Here is a 6,882-nt window from a genome sequence, read left to right as displayed (position 1 = left end):
GTAGATTATTATAGAAAAAGAAGAATTCAAATGCAGTGGGGTAGGTTGTGTCAATTAATATAAGAAATAAAGACAGCTATATGTACTATATAAGTTAATAAGACTAAAGAATGATTAGGAATAAAGATCAAAACTTTAAAGTAAACCACAAGAGGACATAAACTAGCAGAGGGTAGTCTTAAAATTAAAACTTAGAAAGCATCCAAAAGTGGCAAACGAGGGCATCAAAAAACACAAGGGAGTTGAAACCCTAAATGGGAGAGAGAGTTGGGGGACACCCCCTTGATATGTGGCTGAGTCAGGGTCAGGGTCAGGGTCACGGTCACAAGGCCCTGTCAATTTCCACCGCCCCCACTTGAAAATGCTTGTGGAGGACGCAAACACAGGCAAAGATATTAGAGACACTATTTGTAGACCATTACATTTACTGGGTAAGTTTTCAAATTTCGTTTTACCAATATTTTCTCATAGAGAGATTGGATATATATGCCTAGTATTTATTCTTTTGACATCTCTGGCGGAGGGACTGAGTCAGAGAGGATTAAAATTTTTGGTAAATTTGGTAGCTAGGATTGCGATGGATAACTGTTGTGAGCAGTGGACACAGCCATTTCTCTCTCTCTTTCTCTTTCACTTTCACTCTCTCTGACAAATCTGTGAGACACCAAACAGTCCCCTCTCTTATTCAATACTCCTACCTTCTTTTCCTTCACAGAAACTCTATATATTTATGCCCTACCACCTCTCTTCATCCCTCAGTTCTCCATCTCATGCCTCTCTCTCCCTTTCTTGTGAGCTTTTTTTCTTACCTAGCCTTTTAAACTTTTCTTCTTGTATGCATACAAGAGTTTTTTTTTTTTTTCAAAATACCAAGCGGGTCTTTCATTAAAATCTTAGACCTAAACATGGGTATGAACATTTTTGATGCATTATTTTTTATGTTTCTTTGCTTTTCATTCATGGGATCAGATTTAGGGTTAGGGTTAGGGTTCTTTTCCTTTCCTTTCCCTATCTCTTGCATGGACTGAGAATGACAAAGTAGATCTTAAAGACATACAGTCACTGTTTGCGGATGGAGCATCATCAAGATTCACAAACTTTTTGAGGGCTTTGTGGGGTGTGGTCACCTAGCTTTCTGCACAGTCCACTTCAAATGGCCTTTGAAATGGGAATCTTGATGATGCTGCAGCGGCAATTAATGGCTAATACTTTTACTAACAGGTTACTACTGAAGAACGGTCTCATAATTAAGGTACCAACAGTACTGGTGAAGGTAAACCATCTATTTTTGTTTTAAAGAAGTACCCTATTTTATATTTTCATAGAATTTTTTATTCATGGATTAAAAACCACTAATTTTGATAGTTTAAACTGCAGCTTCTGTTGTTATTGACTAAACTTTTTGCTGGAAAAGTAAACCATCTATTTTTGTTTTAAAGAAGTACCCTATTTTGTTTCTCAAAAAAAAAAGAAAAAAGAAGTACCCTATTTTATATTTCATAGAATTTTATTCATGAATTAAAAACCATTAATTTTGATAGTTTAAACTGCAGCTTCTGTTGTTCATCAAAAAAAAACTGCAGCTTCTGTTGTTATTGACTAAACTTTTTGCTGGTAAAGTAAACCATCTCTTTTTGTTTTAAAAAAAGAACCCTATTTTATGTTTTATAGAAGTTTTCATTCACGGATTTAAAACCACTAATTTTGATAGTTGCAACTGCAGCTTTTGTTGCTATTGGCTAAATATTTTAGTCCATCAAATGCTGGTAAGGTTAACTTTGAATGAGGCTAGGGTTTTGTCATTTGTGTTGGCTTAGGCTAACCTCAACTTGTAACGTGTTGTGTTAAAAATGGTTGTACATGATCCATATGGCAATATACTGTGATCTGTGTTGTTTGAAGATTTTCTTTTCAGTGATGAGGGATTTGGTGGTTTCTCTGAACCTTTCTCAAAAGGTTATCCGTACTGCGAAACACCTGGGTCTCAGCAGGTATGTCTGTACTTTGGTGGAACATTGTCACACAGAGAAATCATGGTGCCTTTTGTTAGTAGATATTTGGATGTTTTTGAACCGCTTTTTCTTTTTCTTTCAGGGTCTTGATGTTTATTTTGATCTAATATATTACCAATCTACGCAAGCTTAAGATAATTGACCAGCTTTTTACTACTTCTCTCTCTAATGTCTTTGGAATACACAACAAGTAGAACGTACAATCATTTTGTTGGTTTCGTACATAAAAATCATGGAGTTCCATTGGTTGTCCTCTGGCATCTGAATGTGTAAGCTGCCCTTTCATGGGGAACATTTTTGATTTGTTGTGCTTGTTTAATGCTCACATCTTCCTCAACTCTTTTTGAAATTTTAAGGGGTGTTTAGTAGAGTAGTTTGAGAATTATTGTTTGAAATTTTTTGAAATATATGTGAGTGAAAAAGTGTATAATGTTATATAAAATATAGAAATGTGAGTTTGAACTCACTTACCAAATAGGCCCTAAAATTTTGTTTTCAAGGATGAAACTAAAGATTTGCTTACACTTTTGGATTTTTTGGTAACGATGTTAAAGTTATCTTTTTCAAATCTTCAATCTTGTGTACATTCATGAAGGAGAGTGCTTAGTCTTCATCAATCATGGACTTTTTAGGGTTGGCAAAGCTTTCTTTGTTGTATTATTTGTAACAATGATGCTAGAGTCATTGCAAATTTTATTAAATGGGTTATTGAACACTCCAGAATGAGTTTTTGTTTGGCTGTGGAAGGCTGTTACAATTTGAAGCCACTCCTTTTTTATGACCTTTTCCCATTTCCTTACCCGTACTCTCTGTGTCTCTTTATACACTTTGATATTGACTACACTAGGCTGGCTATAAGATGCCATTTATAAATTATAAGTTCTATGGAGTTTGATTTCGGTATATTTAATTTGTATAACCAGAACAAAAGTATTGACAGGAAAAAGAAGCTGAATTCTATACTAGAGAACACAGGTCAGTCAGTGATGGGAATACTGGTGATCATATGAGGTCTAATTTTTCAGCAATTAATTACGGATACAAGGAGCAATCAAGAGTTTGTACTACTTGTGTACTAAGATAAGTAGATCAACTCTGAGTTCGAGTAGCTCTAGTATTATTATATTTCGAATTGAAAAGTATTTATTACCCAAACTATTTTACACAATTTTATGTAACTGAAATTATGACTTTTAAGTCATGATTTCTAACTTGGAAGTCCAGTTGCTTTAGGAGAGTGTGCAAACATATGTAAAATAATTTATTCACAACAAGTTTAACCCTTTCTAATTTTTATGGAAAATTTTAGACTTTTTAATGGATAACTTTTTCAAGATTCAGCTGTATGCATGTTTACCTAATGAACCTAATAAAATAAGTCTGTCTATATAAGTAAGTCCATCCAAATTCACACTTTGAATTACATGATCCTACATCATTCCCTCTTGCTCTATCTTGCTTCTTTAGATCTGATCTTTCTCTTTTCATGCTATGATTTTGTTTATTTATATTCATAGGAATGTTTGAATGTGCGGAAAGCTGAACAGTTACATTTATAACATATGTGGGTGCGGATGCATTCAAGTGATTCATATTAATTGGCACTGTTATTTCTTCCCATGAAAGTACATATGCCATCTCATATTCTTGTAGTTTAATGAAGTGAGCAAAATTCATAAATAAATCAAATTTAATACGGGTATGTTTGTAATCATAGAAGGGAATGAGATGGAGGAGAGGAGAGAGGAAGATAGTCAGAATTGAAATATATGGCTAGTTGTCTAATGGTGGTTCACATTCAATAAATTTTGTAAGTATCAGTTTTTACTTCACTCATTTTGAAATATCAGTGGAGAATTATGTCCTAAATCCTAATTTACCAAAGCTATTAATGATTCTTTAGTTTCACTTTCTAATATTGTTTATGTCATCTATCTAGGTAAGTATATCCTAATTGCATTTGTGTGGTACATTACTTGATTAGTACATAGTAAAGCTTGTTTCTAATTTCAAACACTAAGATACTTGTGTGATTTGTTGCATAATACATTAGTTATGCATACTTTGATTGATCTAATATGCTTGAATTGTTTTAGCTGCTCTTGATCATACAATCCATTGCAGCATGAAGCACGATGCCTGCTCAATGAGGACCTGTGCGCTTTGCTTTATACAGATTTTGAAGAAATTCCATTCCATCCTTTTGTAGTATTTAGAATTTAATTGAGTCACTCTGATTAGTAATTAGTTCAAATGAGCACTTTTGAGTGTCTTACTGATTAGATCTGTTTTTGCTCACTTGTTCTAAATTTAGTCGTGCCCAGCAATGTCATTGCTTGTATGTTTGAAAGCCATGTGATTGTATTTTCTCTGGATTGGTTAGCGAACAGTGTAGCACTTCAAAACCTCGCCATGTACCTATTCACTTATTTTTTAACTAGCATCAGCATTAAACAAAAACAAATAAATTTGCTAAGAGGCTTGTAGTTCAACTGGCTTAAACAAAATCTTTATTTGTTATACCCTTCAGCAAACAAAATCTTTCTTTGTTATACCCTTTAGCAAACAGGTATGAGTAATTTCTTATCAGTGATGCCATAAGTTACCAACATTAACCTGTTCCAAGACAGAAGTTTGATAATCAACTTAGTGAATGGATGGATCAAAAGGAAGGTGAGCCTAGAGAGGAGAGGTAATTGATCAAATTGATTTATGAAGAAAAATTTTCTTTAAAGTCATTGTCTGGATATATACCTCTCCAAAAGTAGCCATGTTGCCAAGTGTTATAGCAATATGACCCCATCTATGGAAGAGAATCTAATTGACTGTAATTATGAATCAACTAACACAATACTATATTCAATGATTAAGTCCTCCAAGCGCCACATTCTTTCATCATTGTTGGATTTGAATACAAAGTGGGATCCCACGTAAACTAAAATACGTTCTTGAATAGAAAATTGAGGGGCGGGGGATCTGATATCTGAGACTATTTGTTGCATGGACAGACTTTTGCGTACTCAACCATTAAAATACGAGTAATGTTACGTTAGCGACAGCTTTTTTAATAACAGCCAGATATGATTTGTTGCGAAACTCATTCTTTTTATTATTATTATTTATTTTTATTTTTTTTATTGAGTTTCAACCTATAGTATCTACTCTTGTTAACCAAGAAATCAATCGATTTTTGGTATAAGCAAGAATTGAACTCCTAATCTTTCACCAATTGAGCTAATAAAAACATCTAATAGTTGTGAAAAATGTTATATTCACATAATTATTGTAATATATTTAGTGTTTGTTTGGTGTCTCAGTTTCTTTCTTCTTCCATTTTTTTTTTTTTTGGTGCGCGGTTAAATTCTCCTTTTCTCTCACCTTTAAGTTAATAAAATTTTCGAAAATTATAAGATGACAACCTACTCTCGATCCTATATTTTGTAACTGATATGGAACTAAGACATTGACTTCAAATTGCTGATTACAAGAGAGATAAGTAATTAAAAAAATAAATAAATAACTGCCTTGTAATTCATCCACAAAATAAAAGCCATGCAACCCACCAACCACCAAGTTTTGGAACCTTTGAAAGGCATTATCTCCAACAAAAAAAAAAAAAAAACTATGGACATCGATTATGCTGGCATTGGATCCAATTATAAGTTCCTTTTTTTTGGTCTCTTGTCCCTCGTTGTATCCGTTAACACTTACATTAGTTATTATCATATTAGAAAGACAATAAAGAGTATATCCAATGCCGGGTTACACAAACACAACTGATCAGGATGGTGCATATTACAAAGCATATTTAGATTGGGGTGGCAGAAATATTCTCAAAATTCCACCATGATTTGGCTAAATGTGACTGGTCTATTCAGTCTGTCCCGTAAAACAAAAATGACCTGGAAATGGTAGGTACATGACAATGTTAGTTCCATAGTTGAGTTTACGACTAGATGAATTATATATCAATAAAGCAGATAAAACCAAAGTTTTTTTTTTTGGTCGAATTTTTTTAAGTTTTTACTGATTGCGTCGTGGTCCCTTAATGATCTGCTGGGAATGGTACATACATGATAATGATTCTTCCATAGATAAGCTGACAGCCTGACACGATGAATTATCAATGAGGTAAAACCCAAAAAAAAAAAAAACAAAAAGATCAGGATAAACAGATTAGTACAATTCTTCTCCAAAAAGAAAAAAAAGATTAGTACAATGTAATTATTGACTGTTTTGGCTTACAATGGATTGCCTGATTTTCATGTAGTAATTTGAAAATTCTTTTAGCTGAAACTATCAAATATCCACGGTAGTAATTTTACTAAAGAAGATTAAGGCCAGTTTAATGTATAAAGCAAGTGTGGCAATCGCCTAAGCCATCTGAATAAAATAGACCCCCAAATTTTAATTAATAGAGATATCTATTTATCAGTGAAAATATTAATTAGGCTTTAAATATTAACCAATAAATAAAAAGTAATTTTCTGTAAAAGAAAAACAAGGCCCCTAAGTGAAATATAGGTCACCAAATAAATAAATAAAAAAGACCCCGAATTTTAACCAATAAAAATATCTCTATACATGTGAACATATTAATTAGGTTCCAAATATTAATCAATAAATAAAATAAAAAAAATTTCTCAAAGAAATTTTTATTTTCATTGAATGTGTGTGACTAACCGTTACAATTTTCTCGGAGGTCAAGAGTGTAGTAATTATTAATCTTCCACATGTAGAAACTGAAAAATCACTTTAAATCACTTTCTATCTCTTTCAATGAAACAAAACGGAAATTATAATTCCACTACATTTCATACTTATCTATTATATTTTTAAAATAAAATTTCAACTTCAATTTCATTTTTTC

General features: G+C 32.6%; 1 long non-coding RNA gene across 1 annotated transcript; it reads left to right on the top strand.

Annotated features, from left to right (window-relative positions):
• Nucleotides 1-381: 381 nt before the first annotated feature.
• LOC126697532 (uncharacterized) lies at nucleotides 382-4,488 on the top strand. Its single transcript, XR_007646215.1, has 2 exons — nucleotides 382-3,822; nucleotides 4,109-4,488. It is a non-coding gene; the product is annotated as an uncharacterized LOC126697532 (long non-coding RNA).
• The last annotated feature ends 2,394 nt before the right edge of the window (nucleotides 4,489-6,882 follow it).

This window comes from Quercus robur, chromosome 8, assembly GCF_932294415.1.
Source record: "Quercus robur chromosome 8, dhQueRobu3.1, whole genome shotgun sequence".
NCBI classification, from domain to species: domain Eukaryota; kingdom Viridiplantae; phylum Streptophyta; class Magnoliopsida; order Fagales; family Fagaceae; genus Quercus; species Quercus robur.
The sequence above is the reverse complement of the archived record's forward strand: the minus strand, read 5'-3'. Positions and strand labels throughout refer to the sequence as shown.